We start from the raw sequence: 25,175 nt of genomic DNA, 5'->3' as shown, positions 1-25,175 counted from the left end.
TATAGTAAGGGTTGGATCAGTGATCCTTACTACCGTAATTGTCGGGCTATAAGCCGCTACTTTTTGCACAAGCTTTGAACCCTGCAGCTTTTAGTCAGGTGCGGCTTTTCTATGGATTGTCCAGGATTTTTGTCATATCATAAGACGATTTGTTTTGTTTGTTCCGCTGTTGTACGGCACTATGCCTGGCGGAAGGGCATGTGATCAGACACACAGTATCGGGGTTCAAGAGTGGCATGTTGGTCACATGTCCATCTGCCAGGCAACATAGTGGCGTATAAGTAGCACGAAAAACAAACTTCAAAGTAGCGCTATGCGTTCAGCGGGAGGCGTGGATGACGAGCAGCAATAAACTTGCGAAAAGCAAGTTATGCTCAACTCCACCGGTGGAATCTGACAGCGTGGAAAAGTGTGAAAACATCCAGGATCACCAACGGATTTCGAAGGGCTGGACTGCTGCATGATGGAGAGGAGGACACCGCCACGGCCCTTCTGAGGGTGTTCGATTCTGATACTGACAAGGAGGATTTGTTTGGTTTTGAAAGTGACAACGAAGGAAAGAAGCTGAGAGTGGATGACGAAGCCACCCTGAGCCTGTTCGTTTCCGACACTGGGGAAGAGGACTTTGGTGGTTTTAGAGCGCAGGAAGAAGAGAAAGATGGTGGTGAATGACTGACTTTTCTTCTTGTTAAAGCCGTGTCACTGCACCTGAGCCTAAAAGGTAGTCTGAATCTATTTTTCTGGTGTGCTGTAGGTTATTGTTATGTACTACATTTGTTACTCATGAAGAGAGTTACTTATGAAGCACAGTACATGTTTCCTACTTGCAATTACCGGTACTTGTACATATACCTAAAAAGTTATGCAAATATGTACCCATAACTTGTTTTTCAAAATATTAATAAAAGGGGTGTGTCTCCAAACAGCCATCTCTTTCCTGACAATTCCCTTTGTGCATATTCTCTTACATATGATAAGTTAACATTGAAACACCTGCGGCTTTTAGTCAGGTGCAGCTAATGTATGTACAAAACAGGATTTTCCCCTGATTTTAGCTTGTGCGGCTAATATTCAGGTGCGCTTTGTAGTCCGGGAAATACGGTACATGCTTTATGAAAAAGGAAAGTCCTCCCTTATATATGCTGCAATAGGTCTAGGCTGTTAGGGGATTCCCATGATGCCTTGAGTGTCTCTTCTTCAGTCAAATTTTTCACTCACTATGTGTTTATACACTTGTCTGCATTCATTAGTTATTATCTCTGGCTCTCTTCCACAGTATGTCTTTGTCCCGTTTTCCTCCCCTCAGAGGGCCACCCCTCCCTAAGCCTGGTTCTGCCAGAGGTTTCTTCCTTCCAACTGTCGCCAAAGCTTTTGCTCATAAGGGGTCATGTGATTTTTTGTTTTTTCTCTGTTTTCTTTGTACTATTTTGTATTATTGTAGGCAACTGTAGTTATGATTTGGCACTATATAAACAAAATTTTATTAAATTGATGTAACTTGAATATCTTTATAGACTACTTTGCATTTAATCTTTTATTCATCTCATTCTACAGTGTGTCTTTTATCATGTTTTCCTCCTCTTACCCCCAACCGGTCAGAGCAGACAGCTGCCCCTGAGCCGGTTTCTGCCGGAGGTTTCTCTCTTTTAAAGGGGAATTTCCCCTTTCCTATTCTTGCCTGCTTATCTCTCTATTATTGTAGGGTCTTTACCTTAGAATATGAAGCGCCTTGAGCCAACTGCTGTTGTGATTTGGCACTACATAAAAAACCAAATTAATCTGAATTGAATTGAATTGAATCTCTCATTGATGTCTTTGGTGTTTTTTAGTTTTTCAGCCTAGCAATGACCTACTTCACATGCTCTTTGGACCTGATATTGTCTGCTATAACTCAAAAAGCTAACAAATGTAAGTTCAGTGTTGAAATCAGCTCCAGACCTTTTAGCTGCCTATTTTTATCAGTCTCTGGAAGTGGCGGACTATGTCTAGAAATGGCTACAATTCTTAAACAATTAATGCAATATTTTTGTTAAATAACTTGCATCAAAACAGAAACACCACAATGATTAATAAAAACCACTGTGGTGGTGTTCAGAAACAAAATTCTAAAACCTGCACCTAACTGTTTGTGACAAGTTCAAAATGAGAACGGGTTGCAAACACATATGAATTTTGCTGTGCCACATACCGGCATGACCAAGCTTTCATTCAGATGACATGTGACAAAAGCATGCTCTCCTCATCCCACCAATTTTAGCTTTCTGCTATGTGTGGCATGGTAGTGCAGCCAGTAACACATCACTGGGGGAAATAAGCTGCCCAAACAGCAGCATCTGAAAATAAACCTGCTACCTCCCATAAATATGGGTTGGAAATCCTACACCTCAGGCTGCAATGTTACTGGGTGCCAGCCTGATGACAGAAACCCAAGGATAATGCCCTCATTTATCACCAGAGACAAATGTTCACGTCATGGTCTGGAGTTGTCAGAGAGGCAGAGACATGACGGTTCTGACGACTGAGAGCAGTGACAACAGTGCTTTAGGTATCTCTGGCTTTTGAGAAGGGTATGCTCTATGTAAAGCTATGGCAGCATGGAGGTGAGGTCAGCAGACTCCAAAGAAAAAATATCCCCAGTCCTTTTATAATCCAGATTTGTCTGCAGTGTTGTGTTTCCCTGTAACATGAGATTTAAAGGGCAGGAGTGAGTGCCGGGGAGCACATGTGCATCTAAGAAAAATTCAAGAAGATTCTAGAAATTAAAGAAACTTCCTAAAAGATGTTTTCAAACATCTAAAGTCATTTAACTCTCTCCTCATGCTGCCACTAATTGACAGTGACACCAGTAGATGTTTAATTAGCATTAATATCAGCTTACAAAAAAAGACTCATGACTTGGTCAGTGCCCCACTTTTTAATTTCAACTTTGGTTACATTTAACCTAACTGCTGCTTGGAACAACACGTCTATAAGAATATGCAGATATGAAAGAAAACTTCAGAATTTTAATTTCAGTAATTGTTTAGATAAACATAGTAAGCAGTGATGAGACCTAAGGTGTTTATGAAAAAAATAAATGGGAATTTGTTTATTGAACAAGGTCAACTCTTCTGCTTTCCTGAAGGCAACATTTTCCAGCATAATGTCAAAATGTTTTTTTTCCTCTTTCTTTTTTAACTTCTGTTATTTGAAGCTAAAAACAGAACAACAAATAAAAACCGTTCCATGATTGATGAAAAACGATTTACATTTTCTGTAAAAGAGATGCTCCTTTATTAGCTTGGAATTATGATGTCACCAGTGCTTATAATGGAATAAATGGAGGTTTGAAAGTTAAATTGTGGCCGTAAATTGTGGTGAAACACAGCAGAATGGTGATCTATGTTTTTGTTGACTGATACATGACCTGAATGGAATGTGATCCTGACTGGATACTTTTGTTATACTTCAGGCCCACATCAAACTGTTACGTGGTCACAGGCAGCAGGATAGTTAAAGCAAAGAAACCCTCCCTGCTTTTGTTTTAGGCAAATCAGCTTATGAAATGCGAGAGTGTGATCGTCACAGGGTTACATCATAACACACAGAAGAGGAAGTTGTGGCTGCTCGAGAGCGGTATCAACAGAGAACAAAGAGGCAGCAAGCTACAAATAAAACATTGTGCTATCAGAAAAGACATAAAACTACTTCACATCTGAATGACTTATTTTTAAGATTCACACTACAGTTTATTGCAACTATGTGTAACTTCTATATTATTACAGTGCAGTATTAAATGCCAGTAAAATCATATGTGTTATAAGCATGTATGTAGTGCTGTGAGATGTTACACTAAAAACTGAAATGCAAAATTGAAAAGAACAAAACTTTCAGTACAGTAAAGTGTCGTTGCTGGGTAACAGATGCAAAACTGTTTGCATGTATTGCAGATCAGGGGAGTGCCTGCCTGAGTACTGCGACACCTGAATGGGAACTTGAAGCCATTCATATTTCTGATGTTGTTTGACATGGGTGGCAACTACCCAGGATGCTTTGCGATTTCCAGTCTATTACTGTAGCTTTTCCACAATTTACTTTTCCACCATAAAACCACTACTATTATGGTTTCAGCATTTGTGTGGACACCAGCAGAACACATATGACAGATACTGAGGCACTTACAGTGAGATTACAGTGCACATTGAAAGACTAGGTAAAAATCTTAATCAGTGTAAAGACATTACAATTCAAATGGTTCAATGAGTATTGCTGTAACTATTTTTGAACTGAAGGCATTTTTATACGCAGTCCCTAATTTTCAAAGGCTAATAAATGATCGGACAAACTAGGATAATTCTAAATATAAGGATTGTTTTGAACACTAGGATGAAAATCATTTGTAGTCAATTACTGCCTGAGGTCCAGTTGCAGCTTGTTTTTGGGTCTGAGTATAGAGTTTTGTATTTAATACCTAAAAAGCAAACTCTCTTAGACTGACACCAGGTGACTACTTGGCCATTAGAGAATATCCCAGTTGTTAGACTTGGGAAAGTCTCTGGGGTTTCCAGTATGCCTTTTGTCATAATTTGCAATTGGTTATGTTCGGTACTTGTCCAAAGGCTTAGAAACAGGATATCTAAGTAGACACTCACTTTAGATGCCATTACCTTGGACTCCAGTAACACTGGGGAATTGCGGAGTCATCTCTGAACAGAATATGTACTTCAATGTGTATATTATAAGCATATATAGGACTACTTTCTTGCATTGGCACAATATGTCAACTTAAAAATTAAAATAGTACATGCATTTGTTACTTATGTCCTGGACAATTATAATTCATCATTATCAGGATGTACAAAAAGCTCCTTAAAAAGCCTTCAGTTGATTCAAAATGCAGCAAGCTTCACTTCATTGGCTCTCTGTTAAATTCAGAATTAAAACTAATTATATTCACAGTAGTACTCGCTCACTGTCTCTTTAGGGATTTGCTGACTTAGCTTAGCTCGTAGTTGACCCACTAACAGCATGCCCTATTCACCTGTCCTTCCTGCACTTTCTTGCTCATTGTGTCAGATGTTTAGTTACTCCTTGGCTTCCTTTAGTAATAATGATACCAGTAATAAATGTAGCCTGTTTCCAGCTTTGGAGGTCAGGATCACTGAATTGAAGAACCCACTTCGCAACCTTGAAAAATCCTTACAGTAGCTTGCCAGGCCCTATAGTTAGTGTAGCCGAAGATAGTGTAGCCACCATTAGCTCTCGCCGGCAGATTGTCCCGAGGAGCAAGGAAAACAAGCTGGCATGGGTGATGGTAAGGACAAAGTGTAGTCCTAAATAGAATCCCCAGGTACACCACAAACCCATTCATGCGTTTAACTGTTTTGGCAGTTCTGCTTTCAGACATGTGAAGCTAGAGACACCAGCAACAATAGGTCAATTATCTTCCAGGGACCAGAGCAAGTGACATTAAGGGAAATCTAAAACTGCTGTCTAAAGGTAAACAAGAACTCCATATAATTCACATCACCAGTAATGACACCAGGTTACAACAGATGGAAGTAACTGAAGTTCATATTCAATCAGTGTGTAACTTTGCCAAAACAACAACTCTGTAGTTTTCTCTTGTCCCCTTCCCAGTCGGACCAGGAGTGACATGTTTAGCTGCATGTTCTCCTTAAATTGCAATATATAATATCCACAACTGCACCAAAGAGTAAAACACTATAATGTGGATTATTAAACATTAGGTCTCTCTCTTCTAAGTCTCTGTTAGTACATGAATTAATAATTGATCAACAAATTAATTTACTCTGCCTTACAGACCCTTGTTACAACATGATTATGTTTGTTTTAATTAATTAACACCCCTTAGCTGAAGCACAGGCAGACGGGGGGTCACAGCAATCTCCCACTCCAGCTTGTTAATCAACCTAAGACCCAGACAGAGTTTTAATTCATTTGAATGACTCATTTGTCCAACTTAGTTGAAAAATTCAAAAACTAGTTTAACTTGCTATCATCTATTGTCTACCTGGGCCTTACACAGAGTTTCTGTCTGATTTCTCAGACTTTTTATCTGATTTAGTGCTCAGCTCAGATAAAAGAATTTTTGTGGGTGATTTTAACATCCATTTAGAAACTAAAAATGACAGCTTCAACACGGCACTTATTAGACTCAATTGTCTTCTCTCAAAATGTAAAAGAACCCACCCACCACTTTAATCACACTCCAGATCTTGTTTTAACATATGGGACAGAAACTGAACATTTGGCAGTGTTTCCTGAAAACCTTCTGATAATTTCCTAATAACATTTAAATTTACAATAATGGGTTACACAGCAGTAGGGAATAGATTTCATCAAAGTATATGTCTTTCTGAAAGTGCTGTAAAGATATAATTTAACTACTGTTATCTTCTTCAATGCCTTGTGCCAAAATAGTGCAGAGCAGCATCCCCTACAAAGTGTGGTTCTCCCGCTTGACCCTTGCTGAGTGCAGCGCTATAGGTATTACAGGTACTGTGCTCCAATGTTTTGTATCATATCTATCTAATAGACTCTAATTTGTTCATGTAAATGGACACACACTGAGGTTAATTATGGAGTTCCACAGGGTTCAGTGCTGGGACCAATTCTGTTTACATTATACATGTTTCCCTTGAAGGTATCCCATGCTTTTTCTCTGCTATGCCCATGACACCCAATTTTATCTATCCATGGAGCCACACCAATTAGTTAAATGGCAGGAATGTCTTAAAAACATAAAGACCTGGATGACTGCAAATGTTCTGCTTCCAAATTCAGATAAAATTAAAGAAATTGTACTTGACCCTAAAAATCTTAGATATATAACCAGATGCTTACTCTATCTTGGACAGAGGTGGAGTCTTCAGCTTTCAGGACCCTTTTCTGTGGAACCAGCTTCCAATTTGGATTTGGGAGACAGACACTATCTCTACTTTTAAGAGTAGGCTTAAAGCTTTCCTTTTTGATAAAGCATATGGCCTGGCCTGCATTTGTATAGCGCTTTTCTAGTCCCTAAGGACCCCAAAGCGCTTTACACTACATTCAGTCATTCACCCATTCACACACACATTCACACACTGGCGATGGCAAGCTACATTGTAGCCACAGCTGCCCTGGGGCGCACTGACAGAGGCGAGGCTGCCGGACACTGGCACCACCGGGCCCTCTGACCACCACCAGTAGGCAAACATGGGGTTAGTATCTTGCCCAAGGTCGAACCACCGACCTTCTGATTAGTGGCTGACCTGCTCTGCCACCTGAGCTACAGCCACCCCATATAGTAAGGGTTGGATCAGTGATCCTTACTACCGTAATTGTCGGGCTATAAGCCGCTACTTTTTGCACAAGCTTTGAACCCTGCAGCTTTTAGTCAGGTGCGGCTTTTCTATGGATTGTCCAGGATTTTTGTCATATCATAAGACGATTTGTTTTGTTTGTTCCGCTGTTGTACGGCACTATGCCTGGCGGAAGGGCATGTGATCAGACACACAGTATCGGGGTTCAAGAGTGGCATGTTGGTCACATGTCCATCTGCCAGGCAACATAGTGGCGTATAAGTAGCACGAAAAACAAACTTCAAAGTAGCGCTATGCGTTCAGCGGGAGGCGTGGATGACGAGCAGCAATAAACTTGCGAAAAGCAAGTTATGCTCAACTCCACCGGTGGAATCTGACAGCGTGGAAAAGTGTGAAAACATCCAGGATCACCAACGGATTTCGAAGGGCTGGACTGCTGCATGATGGAGAGGAGGACACCGCCACGGCCCTTCTGAGGGTGTTCGATTCTGATACTGACAAGGAGGATTTGTTTGGTTTTGAAAGTGACAACGAAGGAAAGAAGCTGAGAGTGGATGACGAAGCCACCCTGAGCCTGTTCGTTTCCGACACTGGGGAAGAGGACTTTGGTGGTTTTAGAGCGCAGGAAGAAGAGAAAGATGGTGGTGAATGACTGACTTTTCTTCTTGTTAAAGCCGTGTCACTGCACCTGAGCCTAAAAGGTAGTCTGAATCTATTTTTCTGGTGTGCTGTAGGTTATTGTTATGTACTACATTTGTTACTCATGAAGAGAGTTACTTATGAAGCACAGTACATGTTTCCTACTTGCAATTACCGGTACTTGTACATATACCTAAAAAGTTATGCAAATATGTACCCATAACTTGTTTTTCAAAATATTAATAAAAGGGGTGTGTCTCCAAACAGCCATCTCTTTCCTGACAATTCCCTTTGTGCATATTCTCTTACATATGATAAGTTAACATTGAAACACCTGCGGCTTTTAGTCAGGTGCAGCTAATGTATGTACAAAACAGGATTTTCCCCTGATTTTAGCTTGTGCGGCTAATATTCAGGTGCGCTTTGTAGTCCGGGAAATACGGTACATGCTTTATGAAAAAGGAAAGTCCTCCCTTATATATGCTGCAATAGGTCTAGGCTGTTAGGGGATTCCCATGATGCCTTGAGTGTCTCTTCTTCAGTCAAATTTTTCACTCACTATGTGTTTATACACTTGTCTGCATTCATTAGTTATTATCTCTGGCTCTCTTCCACAGTATGTCTTTGTCCCGTTTTCCTCCCCTCAGAGGGCCACCCCTCCCTAAGCCTGGTTCTGCCAGAGGTTTCTTCCTTCCAACTGTCGCCAAAGCTTTTGCTCATAAGGGGTCATGTGATTTTTTGTTTTTTCTCTGTTTTCTTTGTACTATTTTGTATTATTGTAGGCAACTGTAGTTATGATTTGGCACTATATAAACAAAATTTTATTAAATTGATGTAACTTGAATATCTTTATAGACTACTTTGCATTTAATCTTTTATTCATCTCATTCTACAGTGTGTCTTTTATCATGTTTTCCTCCTCTTACCCCCAACCGGTCAGAGCAGACAGCTGCCCCTGAGCCGGTTTCTGCCGGAGGTTTCTCTCTTTTAAAGGGGAATTTCCCCTTTCCTATTCTTGCCTGCTTATCTCTCTATTATTGTAGGGTCTTTACCTTAGAATATGAAGCGCCTTGAGCCAACTGCTGTTGTGATTTGGCACTACATAAAAAACCAAATTAATCTGAATTGAATTGAATTGAATCTCTCATTGATGTCTTTGGTGTTTTTTAGTTTTTCAGCCTAGCAATGACCTACTTCACATGCTCTTTGGACCTGATATTGTCTGCTATAACTCAAAAAGCTAACAAATGTAAGTTCAGTGTTGAAATCAGCTCCAGACCTTTTAGCTGCCTATTTTTATCAGTCTCTGGAAGTGGCGGACTATGTCTAGAAATGGCTACAATTCTTAAACAATTAATGCAATATTTTTGTTAAATAACTTGCATCAAAACAGAAACACCACAATGATTAATAAAAACCACTGTGGTGGTGTTCAGAAACAAAATTCTAAAACCTGCACCTAACTGTTTGTGACAAGTTCAAAATGAGAACGGGTTGCAAACACATATGAATTTTGCTGTGCCACATACCGGCATGACCAAGCTTTCATTCAGATGACATGTGACAAAAGCATGCTCTCCTCATCCCACCAATTTTAGCTTTCTGCTATGTGTGGCATGGTAGTGCAGCCAGTAACACATCACTGGGGGAAATAAGCTGCCCAAACAGCAGCATCTGAAAATAAACCTGCTACCTCCCATAAATATGGGTTGGAAATCCTACACCTCAGGCTGCAATGTTACTGGGTGCCAGCCTGATGACAGAAACCCAAGGATAATGCCCTCATTTATCACCAGAGACAAATGTTCACGTCATGGTCTGGAGTTGTCAGAGAGGCAGAGACATGACGGTTCTGACGACTGAGAGCAGTGACAACAGTGCTTTAGGTATCTCTGGCTTTTGAGAAGGGTATGCTCTATGTAAAGCTATGGCAGCATGGAGGTGAGGTCAGCAGACTCCAAAGAAAAAATATCCCCAGTCCTTTTATAATCCAGATTTGTCTGCAGTGTTGTGTTTCCCTGTAACATGAGATTTAAAGGGCAGGAGTGAGTGCCGGGGAGCACATGTGCATCTAAGAAAAATTCAAGAAGATTCTAGAAATTAAAGAAACTTCCTAAAAGATGTTTTCAAACATCTAAAGTCATTTAACTCTCTCCTCATGCTGCCACTAATTGACAGTGACACCAGTAGATGTTTAATTAGCATTAATATCAGCTTACGAACACAGACTCATTGTTTAAGATGCCCCAGCATAATGAGGGCCAAATATCTGTTTACAGTGTGGTATTCATATCAGAACAAGCGTCTTTTAAAGGCTTAATCTTGTAACCTGTGTGATTTGTTTTTTGATGGATGCTTCCAGGCATATTTATCCATTACACTGTTTTCTTCCTTTTAGATTATTAGCGTCTTATCTTCTCAATGCCACAGCGGCAGCACAAATGATGGAACCAGCTCGGAGGTACTAGAAGGGGAAGAAAGTAAAGTCAATAGAAGAGGCCAAGCTACTGGCAGTATTCATGGCCCAGTGACAATACTGAGCTGAGCTGAGGGTCAGTGACCTTCTGTCACTGCCTCTTCTAAAGCAACCATTGGCTGGTTAGAAGTGAAAAGGTGAAGGGAGAGGGGGTGTTAGTGAGGGAAGCGTCAGAGGAGAAATAAAAGGAACATGAGAGTGAATTTGGTGGTTAAGGGTGTGAGAGAATATGGCATGGCTTCATAGCTCAAAGTGAAATCAGGGACCATAGATGTGTTGCAGGCCAAAGCCGTCCCCTAATCACGACGGTGTCACCTCCTTCTCTGCCCTCTCCTCACAACAGAAGCTTTAAGCCACACAATTTCTGTTCTGTGCTTACTGACCAGAGCGCTTATCTGGTAAGGCTAGACAGGAGAGCCAAAACTAGCTTCACTAATTGAAATGTCAGCCATGGAGGGCGATTTCTTCCTCACCGACAAAAGCAAAACAGGCAGAATAATTAAGCTGTCAAATCTATCAAAATAACTTCTTTACAAGGAGACTGGATTACCCTCGAGTGTTTCCTTATGCCATGCTAAGCACTTTGTCTCCAATTTGTTATGCTTTTAGAATAGCTTAGATGAGACTGCTGCCGGTTATGACTGGTGGAAACAGGAAGGGCCCATGCATGTTTTATGGCAAAGCACAAATCCTAGTGGAATTATAGAAACATACTACAATATCTCATCTCATTCTTTGTGAAGCTCCCATCACCTGAACACAAAAGAGCCCCTCCACTTCATCTTATTCTTGATTTCACACCAAAGATGTCTCATGTCTGTGCAGCCCAGCTATATCAAACTGTTTCATTATCAGCTAAAATGCCATCTCCCATTTCCAATCTGTCTCCTTCCACTCACGCTCCGGTGGAAAATCACTTACAAAGAGCTGTGCTGCTGTGCTGACAGTGGTTTTTTTGTTGGTACAAGAGCCAGCTTTGATATGCTGATAGTCTTCATATATCACTTACCTTCTGTATGTTGCGTTTAAGTGAAACAACAATAGAATCCAATGGAAGTGAAAAAGACGTTGGGACTTCCAGAAAGTTAAACAATTTTTGTTACCCAGTCTTAACCCAGCACAGAAAGTCAATCCTGGTTAGAGATAGACGGTGAGGCTTGGAGACCAGCTCCAGCAGTGTGTTCCCCAGCTCAATGAGGCCCAGGCATCCAGTGACAGCTGATTTTATTTTAGCAGTTCCCCTTCGTAAAAAATAGGATGGACTTCGGAAAGGGGGTAAGTGGATGTGGCTTTTTTTAGAGTCAAGTATCAAGGTACTCAACATGCTCTCGGCCTTATGTCACAGCAGACTTATGGAGACAGTCGTCCCGACCACATGAGCTGAAAAACTCACTCTTGGTACGTCCTACATTTACGCACCAGAGAGCAGGGAGACACTTGGCATTTTGAATCACTGCTTGTTAGCAGGCTAAATATCATGGCATTTTAGGATTTGACACAAACAGGAAAGATATATTTTATACATACTGCCTAATAAACACAATTCATGCAACTAAGGACAAGAGATGTGGTTTAACCAATTAAAATGAGCACCTTCTGCTTGCAATCCTGAGAATAGATTAGTCTAGTGTAGTTAAAAGGCTGAAAGCAAAGTCTGGCTTTTTCTAAGTTCAAAAACTCAATACACACAATAGCACTTAAACCTGCAAAAATTGGTATTGCAGTACCAGCATTTATGTCCTGGGCTGTTTTCTGTCATTGTAAAACCAGAGTTTTAAATTAGGTAGTGTGTGTACACGTCAGGTCAGGATTCAGACTTCTCTAAATGCTTGGTTTCCGACAGCATTTCTTCATTTGGCACGAGATATCACAAGTGACTCTAATGTAGTCAGCCGTGGGCACCGATGCCCCACCCACCTGTCATTAACACCTTTTGTAAGTAAGGAGACGCCAATCACATGAAAACTGCCTTAAAGTGAGGCTTAAAAGAAGAGAGAGGAATAAAAACTGTATGGTTTTCAGACACGATCAAGTGCATCAGTTTGAAACTGATAATTTGTTATATTACTCATTAGTCTGACCTGATGCTGTTGCATGGAAGTTTGTGTCCCACACTGTCCTTAATACTTTGCGTATGACATCATTAGCATTAGCAATTTATAGCCAACAGCCTTTGTTATTTATGACAGCGGTCCCCCACCTCCGGGTCCTGTGAGTCGTTTGTCACCGGGCCGCGAGAGTTGAGGTTCGGGTGTGAAATTTATGGTTTTCAGGGTTTTTACAGTTTTTATTGTTAACTCGGTTTCCCTGGGTCTTTTCCTGTGTGTTATAAATAAATCTTCTTTTTCTTGGTACCGGTACTTGTTTTATTTTGTTGTATTTATCTGTGAAACCTTAAAGGCCAGTCCATGAAAATATTGTCGGACATAAACCAGTCCATGGCGCAAAAAAGGTTGGGGACCGCTGGTTTATGATACTGAATAACATTTTCATGGAAATACATCACATTCCTTTTCTTTCTTTCTTTTTAACATTTAGTCCTACACTCAGTTCACTGTGTTTAGAAGCCTGCTGTCACACAGGTCTTAGATATAATGGTGATCTTTAGTTAAATGTTGCTTGCAAATGCTGCCAAATCTTGAATGTTTTCAATGCGCTGAATGGAATAAAACTCTGTACAGAGTTGAATTGTGAGAGCATTTCTAGGTGAAACCTTTGTCCCCTTTAAAAACACATCTTGTACACTCTGCCTACCATCAAGGCTTTGAACCTTTTTTTAAAGAAGGCACCTTAAATGGACAGAAAGGCACTACGGCTAATGCAGTGTAAGGGTGTTCAGTGCAGTGCCTGCTGAGCAGAAGCCCAAAGGACTGAACAAGAAATCCGTAACCATCGAGGCACTTTTTTCTGTCCTTTCTTTCCTTATCCCTTTCCCTTCTTTCTTGGACATATGTTGCCCTAAAGGTTTGGCACAGCTCCTCTCTTAAACAAGTGACCTCCTGTTTGGGTCTGATCAGCCTGAGGCCATCAATTCAATCTTTTTAAACCTACATCCATCACAATACTTTAGAAAATACTATGCTGCACTTCTCAATTCCATGCCTTTTCTGTCTGTACTGTTGCCTGTGATCATGACCTCATGTTTCCTAACATTATATATGAAACATAAGGTGTTCTATAGGGGCCCACCCCAAGAGGTGTTGTTTAGCAACATACTGACAAGAGAAAAGTGTGTCGTTATTAGGCTTTGGGAGAAAGCTGCACTCTGCTGATAATCCCACTGCAACCGCACATGGATTTCCTGTTCCTAAAGTGGAAAATAAACATACTCGAGTAGAATACCAAATGAAATGGCCTGAAAACATCCCCAAAATAAAATCCAGAGTGTGTCCACACCCAAAAGAGCTTTAAATGAAAGAAAGAGAAATATGTTTTTAATTCATGTATTTGCCAATAAAGAACTTTACTGATGCAGCCAGTGAAGTATATATACTGTATCTGGGTTTATATGGGCTGTCTTCATCAACTAAGACTCAAGAGGTACACAATGTCAGGATGTTCTAAATTCCTAATACTTCTATTTACAGATCATCAGAGTTCATTACCTAGCCAACTGATCCTGTTTCCTTATTGAACTGTTTTTAAACCATCTTTTTCTTTTTCCACAAAAAGCTGCTACACTCGATGTAACCTAACATTGACCATGAACACCACAGTCACTCAGAACCATTCCAACATAGTGCTCTGCTTGTCCCAAACACCTATGGTCCATACCCCGTAAGCTAATTGGTACTAAATCCCAGGAAACTTCAAGAACCTCATTCTCAACTATTACAGTAGCTTCTCTGCTGGGACAACAACCTCAGCATGGCAAAAGCTTGAGTAGTGGATGGCCACAGGGTGTATCCTCTCTGTAATCCTTTTCTCTCTCACCATGAACATGCTGGTAAAGGCTGTCGAGGTTGAGTGTAGAGGACCTCTTACCAGGTTGGATGTCAGACTGGCACCCACCCTAACGATGACAATCTGTCCAAGGATGTAAGTGGAGTCTGAAGGGCCATGAGAAGCTAATGACCTGGGCCTGCGTGAGATTCAAACCATCACACTACAGACTTCTGGTGCAGAAGAAAGGCAAAATCTCCCACAAGTTCTGCTTTGCACTGGGTAGCATACAGATACTTGGAAAAAAAAACATGAAAAATTAACTTGAGAGTATTTTGTACTTAACTGTTTATCAAATTTAATTACTTGTTAATATAAGCTGCCATAATGTTAATCTGGATCATTCCAGGCCATGCTTGTAGGGACTTTCCCTGTCCCCTCCCCCATCCTGACTCACCAGTCACTGGTCTCAAGATAGGATCAGTTCAGATTACGGATCAGGAAGTTTTGCGTGTAAGGTAAGAGGCATCGAAATTAAGTTATACTTTGAGAAGCATAAATCAACCATGGAGACACCTTCTGGAGGAAGGCACTGGTGTTTCCATCAGTGATATCTATGAACATCATTCTTTTGGTATGATGAAGTTGTTGCTGGGTTTCAGTAAACCTCTGAAACTCGAAGGATAATTTAAAAAGGTTGTGGTTCTAATGCAGTACTGATCATTTTTGACATCTCAGGAAAAAATTAACATTGCAGGTCACTAAACTTCCTGTCATGGTCCGGAGTCTGCGACTCCGTGTTTATGTTTAGTTTATTAGTATTCTGTGGTTTTGGTTGCCTTGGGTGTTTGTACTCTTCTGTTTCATGGTTCATGTTCCTATCTTCTGTGTCCCCCAGTCTGTGTTAAGTTGGTGGGTTATGTCATTGCGTGTATGTGTTTCCTGTTTTATTGTGAAGGTCTGCATCTTATGTGAGTGTTTTCAGTTTGCCTCCCTGATCGGCTATGTACCACAGGCCTTCAAGCTAGCTGTAGTTAAACCTTTACTCAAAAAGCCATCTCTAGACCCAGCAGTCTTAGCTAATTATAGGCCAATCTCCAACCTTCCTTTCATATCAAAAATCCTTGAAAGAGTAGTTGTCAAACAGCTAACATCATCTGCAGAGGAATGGTTTATTTGAAGAGTTTCAGTCAGGTTTCAGAGCTCATCACAGCACAGAAACAGCTTTAGTGAAGGTTACAAATGATCTTCTTATGGGCTCTGACAGTGGACTCATCTCTGTGTTTGTCCTGCTAGACCTTAGTGCAGCATTCGATACTGTCGACCATAATATCCTATTAGAGCGATTAGAACATGCTGTAGGTATTACACTGCAGTGGTTTGTATCATATCTATCTAATAAGATAAGATAAGATAAGATAAGATAACCTTTATTAGTCCCACACGTGGGAAATTTGTTTTGTCACAGCAGGAAGTGGACAGTGCAAAAGTTATGAGGCAAAAATTAGAATACAATAAGAATAAATACAGTACACAACTGTACAGAATAGAATAAAATAAAATATTATATACAGTAGAATAAAATAAAATAAATATACAATAAGATAAAAATAGAATACAAATACAAATACTATATACAACTGAGTAAAAATACAACGATGACAGAAAGGATTATTGCACTTAGTATTATTGCATATGTATGGATGTGTGTGCTTGATCAGTTAAAGTCTTTATTATGGAGTCTGACAGCAGTGGGGAGGAAAGACCTGCGAAATCTCTCCGTCCCACACCGTGGGTGCCGCAGTCTCCCACTGAAGGAGCTGCTCAGTGCTGTCACAGTCTGCTGCATGGGGTGGGAGATGTTGTCCATCAGGGATGACAGCTTAGCCGCCGTTCTCCTGTCACTCACCACCTCCACTGGGTCCAGAGGGCATCCCAGAACAGAGCTGGCCCTTCGGATCACCCTGTCCAGTCTCTTCCTGTCCCCAGCAGAGATGCTGCCGCCCCAGCAGACCACGCCATAAAAGATAGCAGAAGCCACAACAGAGTCATAGAATTTCTTCAGGAGTGGGCCCTCCACTCCAAATGACCTGAGTCTCCGCAGCAGGTACAGCCTGCTCTGCCCTTTCCTGTAGAGGGCGTCTGAGTTATGAGTCCAGTCCAGTCTATTGTTCAGATGAACACCAAGGTACCTGTAGCTGTCCACAGCCTCAATGTCCATACCTTGGATGTTCAGTGGTTGCAGTGGAGAATGCTTGTGCCTGCGGAAGTCTACCACCAGTTCCTTGGTTTTACTGGCGTTGATCTGGAGGTAGTTCAGCTGGCACCAGTCCACAAAGTCTTGGGTCAGACCTCTGTACTCCTTGTCGTCCCCATCAGTCATCAGAGAACTTCTGCAGGAAGCACTGGGTGGAATTGTGGGAGAAGTCTGCAGTGTAGATGGTGAAGAGGAACGGAGCCAGAACCGTTCCCTGTGGGGCCCCCGTACTGCAGACGACCCTGTCCGACACACAGCCCTGAGTCCTCACATACTGTGGTCGGTCGGTGAGGTAGTCCAGGATCCAGGTAGTGAGGTGATGGTCCACTCCAGAGTTGGGTGGTTGAGCCTGTCTAATAGACTCCAATTTGTTCATGTAAATGGAGAGTCCTCTTCACACACTGAGGTTAATTATGGAGTTCCACAGGGTTCAGTGCTAGGACCAATTCTGTTTACATTATACATGCTTCCCCTAGGCAGTATCATTAGAAGACATAGCATACATTTTCACTGCTATGCAGATGACACCCAGCTCTATCTGTCCATGAAGCCAGATAACACACACCAATTAGTTAAACTGCAGGAATGTCTTAAAGACATAAAGACCTGGATGGCCGCTAACTTTCTGCTTCTTAATTCAGATAAAACTGAGGTTATTGTACTCGGCCCTGAAAAGCCTAGAAATATGGTATCTAACCAGATTCTTACTCTGGATGGCATTACCTTGGCCTCCAGTAACGCTGTGAGGAACCTTGGAGTCATTTTTGACCAGGACATGTCCTTCAATGCACATATTAAACAAATATGTAAGACTGCGTTCTTCCATTTGCGCAACATCTCTAAAATTAGAAATATCCTGTCTCAGAGTGACGCTGAAAAACTAGTTCATGCATTTATTACTTCCAGGCTGGACTACTGTAATTCATTATTATCAGGATGTCCAAAAAACTCACTGAAAAGCCTTCAGCTAATCCAAAATGCTGCAGCAAGAGTCCTGACAGGGACTAGAAAGAGAGAGCATATTTCTCCTGTTTTGGCTTCCCTTCATTGGCTTCCTGTTAAATCCAGAATTGAATTCAAAATCCTGCTCCTCACATACAAGGTCTTAAATAATCAGGCCCCATCTTATCTTAATGGCCTTGTAGTACCATATCACCCTATTAGAGCACTTCGCTCTCGCTCTGCAGGCCTACTTGTTGTTCCTAGAGTATTTAAAAGTAGAATGGGAGGCAGAGCCTTCAGTTTTCAGGCCCCTCTTCTGTGGAACCAGCTTCCAGTTTGGATTCAGGAGACAGACACTATCTCTACTTTCAAGATTAGGCTTAAAACTTTCCTTTTTGCTAAAGCATATAGTTAGGGCTGGACCAGGTGACCCTGAATCCTCCCTTAGTTATGCTGCAATAGACATAGGCTGCCGGGGGATTCCCATGATGCATTGAGTTTTTCCTTTCCAGTCACCTTTCTCGCTCACTATGTATTAACAGACCTCTCTGCATTGAATCATATCTGTTATTAACCTCTGTCTCTCTTCCACAGCATGTCTTTATCCTGTCTTCCTTCTCTCACCCCAACTGGTCGCAGCAGATGGCCGCCCCTCCCTGAGCCTGGTTCTGCCAGAGGTTTCTTCCTGTTAAAAGGGAGTTTTTCCTTCCCACTGTTGCCAAAGTGCTTGCTCATAGGGGGTCATATGATTGTTGGGTTTTTCTCTGTATCTATGAAGCGCCTTGAGGCGACTTATGTTGTGATTTGGCGCTATATAAATAAAATTGAATTGAATTGAATAGTCTTGTCACGTTAATCACTCCCAGCTGTGTTCCCCACCTGTGTGTAATCTCCCTGTGTTCTCTGAGTGTATTTAAGTTGTGTCTTCTGTCATGGTAGTTGCTGGTTCGTCTGTGTTGTTTCCCCTCGGTCTCCCTGCATCTTTCCATGTGTATTTCCCCGGACCTCCCTGCATCTTCGTTTCTGGTCTGTTTTGTTAGTTTTTCCCAGTTTAGGCTTCAGTTTCATGTTCCCAGTGCCTTTGTTGTTTGTATTTCTTTCGTTAATAAATACTCACCTGCACCAGAGCTGCCGCGTCCTGGTCCTACATAATTCCACACGGCTTGCCCCGGCAAACCGTGACACTTCCAGGACTGAACTATGAGGTAAATCGTCCACCACTTCTTTAATAAGATGTTTACTTCATTTCCTGTTTTTTTTTATTGATACTTTCAGAGATTTTACTATCTGTTTACCTTAGTATAAAAACTATGTTAATTATAATGTCACATAATTGAATATGCTAGATTGCGTGGTCAATATGCAGTTTGGTGCCAAGCACTGTCTTTAAATCATTGAGCTATTTCACATATGATTACTTTTAACTTTTTTGTGTTTGTGAAACATAACTGCCTGATTTCACCTTATAGTTTCATCTATATTGTTTGACTTTACATGTAGAGTTGTGATTCTTGCTTTTCTTTCACTTGATATCATAGGCACCAAAATTACACAATTTAAAAACGAAATAAAATAAAAACAGACCTTATTATAATGTTAATTGTGTTCAAAAGCATCATTTAAAGCATAGGTGTCAAACTCTGGCCCAATTACATTTGGCCCGCGAAGCCATACCAAATTACTATTACAGCTGGCCTACTGGTATTATACAGCTAATATATTTATTGTTTAGTATTAAGCTTTGCTTGTTCCATATTCAGTTTTCCAGCAAAACGTATTTGAGTCTATAAGAAAAGATTCATTCTTATATCTGGAGGAAGATTTTTTTTTTTCAATAAATATTAATGTTAGCCCGCGACTTTGTTTCAGTTTTGAATTTTGGCCCACTGCGTATTTGAGTTTGACACCCCTGATTTAAAGTCTTTACAACAGCGTAATGAGGCATTTAAAAATGAGAGATTCCGTAAATTTAATATTTAAGAAAGCAGAAGCTCTATACTTGTCAAAATAATACAAGTAGACAAAAACTTAAAGTAAGTGTTAATATATACATACATATATATTCATCAACACTTACTTTGATCTTGTAAAAAATAAATAAATAAATAAAGCAACAGCAAGTGAAAGCATACCTTGACAATGACCAGAGAAAATAATCGAACTTCAGTGTCCTGGTCAAAAGTATGTCAGATAAGCAACATATTCACCAAGAGTGAAGAGAGGAGCCATGTTTTTATTAGTGTAATCCTTGTTAAACATCTGTGGATCATAACCATTTACAACTATAAGACAGCTAAAAATGGTTTCATTTAAATGCCAATGAAAAAGAAAAATTACATACGCTTCTCTGTATATCAAACCTACAACTGTACTGATAAACATGAAACAACCTCACACACATACACGATATAGTTAAACCTCAAAATTCAATTGCCAAACGTCATTTGATTTTAATCTGCGACACATAATAGCCACTAAGGGGATCAAATCTGAAACTGGCAGGAAGAAAATCTTTGTTTTCCTTCAGGATGATAATATAAAGACATCATCATTTGCCAGGCAAATCTGAGAGATTAATTAAAACAAAAACAGTCTTCTGGCAAATCTACCTCCAATTGGCAGCATTTTGAGATGTTTCTCTTGGGCACATGTCTGACAAGTTTAACCAGCCAAAGATTATATGTGTGTGTGTGTGTATTATATATATACATACATACAAGCACGCATACAAAACTGTGAAATAATAGAATAAGTAGCAGAATTTAACAATAAAAAAATAAAATCCTATTTATTTTGCACTACTCTGTATGCCACAAAGACAGCAACAGTGTCATAGTCGTGCAATATGAGAGGCAACATGTAAACAAGCATGCTTGTTTAGAACCAGTGTGGGGACTTAGAGGTGAGCTTTGCATCTGTTTAAAGCACACTTACTCTGTTGCTGTGCTTTATTTAAACTTTGGGGCTTTGCAGGGTACAGCTTCAGTACCAATACCCTTCACCGCTACTGTCAGTCATTTGATCTGTCACTGTTTTCACCGTCAACTTGTCAGCCAAGACTAAAGCTGTCGATCAGTCAGGACAACGTTGGGGATCGTCAACAAGTTCCAATTTTAGATGTGGTGCCGAGATTTAGAGACGTGCAGGGCGACACAAAAGCCTCATTGATCTAAGGTGGAGATGGAGAGGCTCTCAGCCTGCCTACTTGAATATGCTGAGTGTCAGCATGCAAGACTGAGTTCAGAAGTATGAGTTTGCATACACCTTGATACCACTGAGGCGCATCTACCCATCTGTAGATTTGTATCCTCTACATGCTTCTGGACACAATTTTTCAGTGTCAGTGACACACTAAAGCACTAAAAATACGACCCCCCCCCCCCCCCCCCCCAAAAAAAATAGTAGCTTTTATACAGATCAATAATATAGTTACATAAGAAAATAATAAGTTAGGTTACACTCTTTGCATTCATACAAACTGTGGATTACATTTAGAACGTGAATGGCCAAGTAAGTGAATCATAAACTCTGTACTTCTGCAAAGTGTTTTGCAAAATGTCTTGTCTTTCTTGCTCCTCACTCACCACTGCTATATGTGGAAGAAGCAGGCAGATGTTTATAAAGCTATACCAGATATTTGTCGTGGGAGTTGGCAGTGACTAAAACCAGCACTGAAAATGATACATTTTTGTCCAGTCATATGGACAGAAGCACAATTCCAAATTAAGTTTAATATTACTCTTGAACTAATCCGTGTATAAACAAGCCACTGTTCTCCAATACACCAGCTTGATTAACTACTGGTTAGTGGCACAAATACCCATGGACCCCAAAAGACCAAACCGAATAAATTGGATGATTTCCCAGCATCATAAAATTTTTGCACATTTGAAAATTTGAAAAAAATGTCTCAAAATACTACAGGCTGTACTGTCAGTAGGTTTGGTTCAGGCACTTAAGTTTAAGTTTCCTTTATGAGATGCACAAAAAACACTCTTCCTCTAATCAGCCTCATCTTTGTAAACCCTGCAATATACTGTATTATTTAAATAGTTCGTCACTGTAGTCTGGTACTGTTAAAAAACTGTAACCCACATAATTTCCTTAGGGATTATTAAAGTGTTCTGATTCTGATTCTTTTAAAATTCATTTCAGTACAATCTCATTTATAGTGTCAGTTTGCACTAGCTGTCATTACAAGATAGAAAAGTAAAAAGACAAGAAACTTCCAAAATCGAACATTAAAACACCGAACAGAGAGACAAAAACGTAACAACAACGCAGGGCAGCAGGATAACCTGAAACAAGAAATATAACCATAAACAGAACCCACAGCTGAACTAAAACTAAGACGAATATACACTTAACCCTTTAAGACCTACCATAGAACCAAGGCCGCCAGAGCTTACTTTATATTTTTACATGCTGTAGTGCCATTTTTGGGAGCATTTCAAGTTGCTATACATCAACACAACTGTTATAGCCCATATTTTAATATTATGTATGCATTAAGTCCATAGTAACTACATAAAAAAATTTAAAATCATTTTTGTTTTGTTTTTTATATATATTTCTACTTGGAGAAATTCAAGAGGTTTACCCCTCGAAACTTTAAATACAAAAAAGTTGCAAAAAATAGTTTACAATAACAGGAAATTTATTTTGAGTGTCTTCATAGTTTTATTTTTGAGATACACCATTTTTTATATACTGCAGGAAAAACGAAAAACAATCCTATGATGCAAATTTGCAAAGAAAACAGCATGTGCATCAAAATAAACTATTTTAAGCAGTGCAATTTGAGTTCTAAGCATCCCAGAAACTATTCAGAAACACAACACACTAACTACACAAGACAACACATGAACTACACACTCTGAACACGCTAAACGTCACAAATCTCTCACATCTCAAAACTTGCTCTCTCTCTCTCACGCTCTCTCTCGCCGTCACTCCTAAAACTTCCCCGTCTTCCTAAACAACCAAATGTCATGTTGTCATATCTTTTTTTTTTTTGATTGGTCGACATGGTGCATTTTTCCACCAACACCAACGGGCTGCTTTTGTTTTGTTTTTTAATTTTCATAAGCAGAGAGTGCTTGCTAGCGCTGTCCTTAGACAGTAAACGTGAAGAAACTATTGAGGAAAAAACACTTGGATATATTGTTTATCATGACTCTGGTTTTACGTGGCCCATCAACACAATTTAAAAACTGGTATATATCAGCTTGTTGCTTTGTCATCTTGAAGTGGTCATGTGATTGGCTTACCACGACTACTTTATTGTTCCTCAGTCAAACAGCAGCACTCATGCGATTGTTTTGCCCCCTAGCTCCAGGTGTTGTTCCAAAAAGTGATAGTCTGCCAGAAAGTGATTGCCTCCTTGGGAGCGCGTGCAGCTGCTTAATATGGAGCCCCTCTGATGACATCGTCCAAAAAATAAATATATTGTGGCCACAAAATACTACTTCGTCAGCACGAAATGGGTATAACATGCCCACGAAATACTTATTTGTGCCCACGAAATACTATTTTGAGGGCACGAAATAGGTATAACGTGCGCACGAAATGCTAATTTGTGCCCACGAAACACTTGACCGATAACTGTGATCCTTCCCAGGCCCTTGCAGTTGGTTAACAATAAAATCTATCCCAGCGTCCAGGTCCTACTTACGTCTGTAAAGCAACTGGGCTCTCAATGTCCTGTTTAAATGTCTCTCTGTAATAATGGTTCCTTGCATTGCAGGCTTTTCAAAATGCATTTGTAGCTCATCCCCAGCCCAAAATAAAACTCAATCATACTGTCTTTGTCCATGGTGTATAGGTTTAGCCTACTCTTATGCTTATATCTCTACGCATCTCTCCAGGAATTGTATCAATATGATGTACGCACGTTATCTATTTTGTTGCCACAAATACGTAATTCCTTGCCACGTTATACCCAATTTGTGCGCACGTTATACCTATTTCGTGCCCTTGAAATAGTATTTCCATCCATCCATCCATTCGCTTCCGCTTATCCTTTTCAGGGTCGCGGGAGGCGCTGGAGCCTATCCCAGCTGTCATAGGGCGAGAGGCGGGGTACACCCTGGACAGGTCGCAAGTCTGTCGCAGGGCCAACACACAGGGACAGACAACCATTCACACTCACATTCACTCGCACATTCACACCTAGTGGCAATTTGGATTATCCAATTAAACTATCCCCACAAGCTGCATGTCTTTGGACGGTGGGAGGAAGCCGGAGTACCCAGAGAGAACCCACGCAAACACAGGGAGAACATGCAAACTCCACACAGAAAGACCCCGGGCTGATGGTGGAATTGAACTCAGGACCTTCTTGCTGTGCGGCAACAGTGCTAACCACCGTGCATAGTATTTCGTGGCCACACATAAGTATTTCGTGGGCACGTTATACTATTTCGAAGGCACGAAGTAGTATTTTGTGGCCACAATTTATTTATTTTTTGGACCATGTCATCAGAGGGGCTCTGTAGCTTAAAGCTGTAGCGCCCAGATTACTTACGTAGACAGCTACTTCCGTGCAACTGGTATAAAATGCGGTAAGCTGAAGACAGCTGAAGACAGCTCGTTAGTAACGGTAAAGGCGTTGTAATGATAGAAACAGTAATTAGTTAGATTACTCGTTACTGAAAAAAGTAACGCCGTTACTTGTAACGCCGTTATATACTGATTAGCAGTAAAATCAAAGCACTGCTCCACCTAAATTCAACTTGACAGAGCAGCTAGCATGGATGAAAAATCTTTTGCTGAGAGAGCTGGGAGCCTTTCAATATTAACTGCACTGGTCAGTAATTTTTATTTAGTATGGAGCACTTGTAAGACCACTATTTTACAGCTAGAACAGTAGTGTCTGCTGCAAGGATGTACTGCTCTTGATTTTCTGGCTCATTTTGAACATATAATTCTTTACATTGCCTTGAAATCTTTAGTTACTGTAGCCATTAGCAAGTCCTGTCTGTAATGTAGCCTCAGACATCTTACTGGATTAGTTTACTTTATAGGCTTATCTTTATATGTCACTTTGCATACACAACTTCTGCTTTCTGCTATGGGTTACTATACGGGTTATGGGTAACACATAATAATCAGCAGAATTACTTTGGAGTATTGGAGTTTATAACATCTCAAGTTGTATGAGACTTTTTTGTGTATGAAAGAAAGGTGATTTTTTTCAGGTTTTTTTGCTGTCCTGCTATATATTGCCCATGATTAAATTCTGTAATTTGATAAAGTTTACATTTCCAACAGGAACACTTAGTAAAATAACCAACCACTCCCACTGATTTTAATCTCATCTGAATACAGCTTGCTTTCTTGTGTGCAGAGCATTTCACCTTTGTGAAATAAAAGTGTCACAGATTCCACGCTCTACTGTAATCCAGTGTTTGAATTTTTAAATTGCGCAGTTTCATTTTAATACTTTAATACTTCAGCAACACTTAAATCTTATTGCAAGCAACTGTAAATCTTACTGCAAGCTCCACGTGTGTGTTCACTGCTATCGGTGGAAGGCAAAGTGCAAGTACCCGCCATACTACTGCTATCACAAAAAAGAAAGCACCACATCTAGCGAGCCCCAAGCTCCCCATTAAAAAAGCTGCCAAGGAGGCAGCCTTATCTGGAAATGAGCAATCTAGTTTTCAAAAGCTGC

The 25,175-nt window shown here is 40.4% G+C and overlaps 1 protein-coding gene across 1 annotated transcript in view; it reads right to left on the bottom strand.

Annotated features, from left to right (window-relative positions):
- xirp2a (xin actin binding repeat containing 2a) overlaps positions 1 to 25,175 on the bottom strand; it is an 84,050-nt gene that overhangs the window by 28,438 nt on the left and 30,437 nt on the right. The window lies entirely within an intron of this gene.

Source organism: Astatotilapia calliptera, chromosome 23, assembly GCF_964374335.1.
Source record: "Astatotilapia calliptera chromosome 23, fAstCal68.1, whole genome shotgun sequence".
Taxonomy (NCBI): Eukaryota; Metazoa; Chordata; class Actinopteri; order Cichliformes; family Cichlidae; genus Astatotilapia; species Astatotilapia calliptera.
Note: the sequence above shows the minus strand (reverse complement) of the source record. Positions and strands in the feature narration are given on the sequence as shown.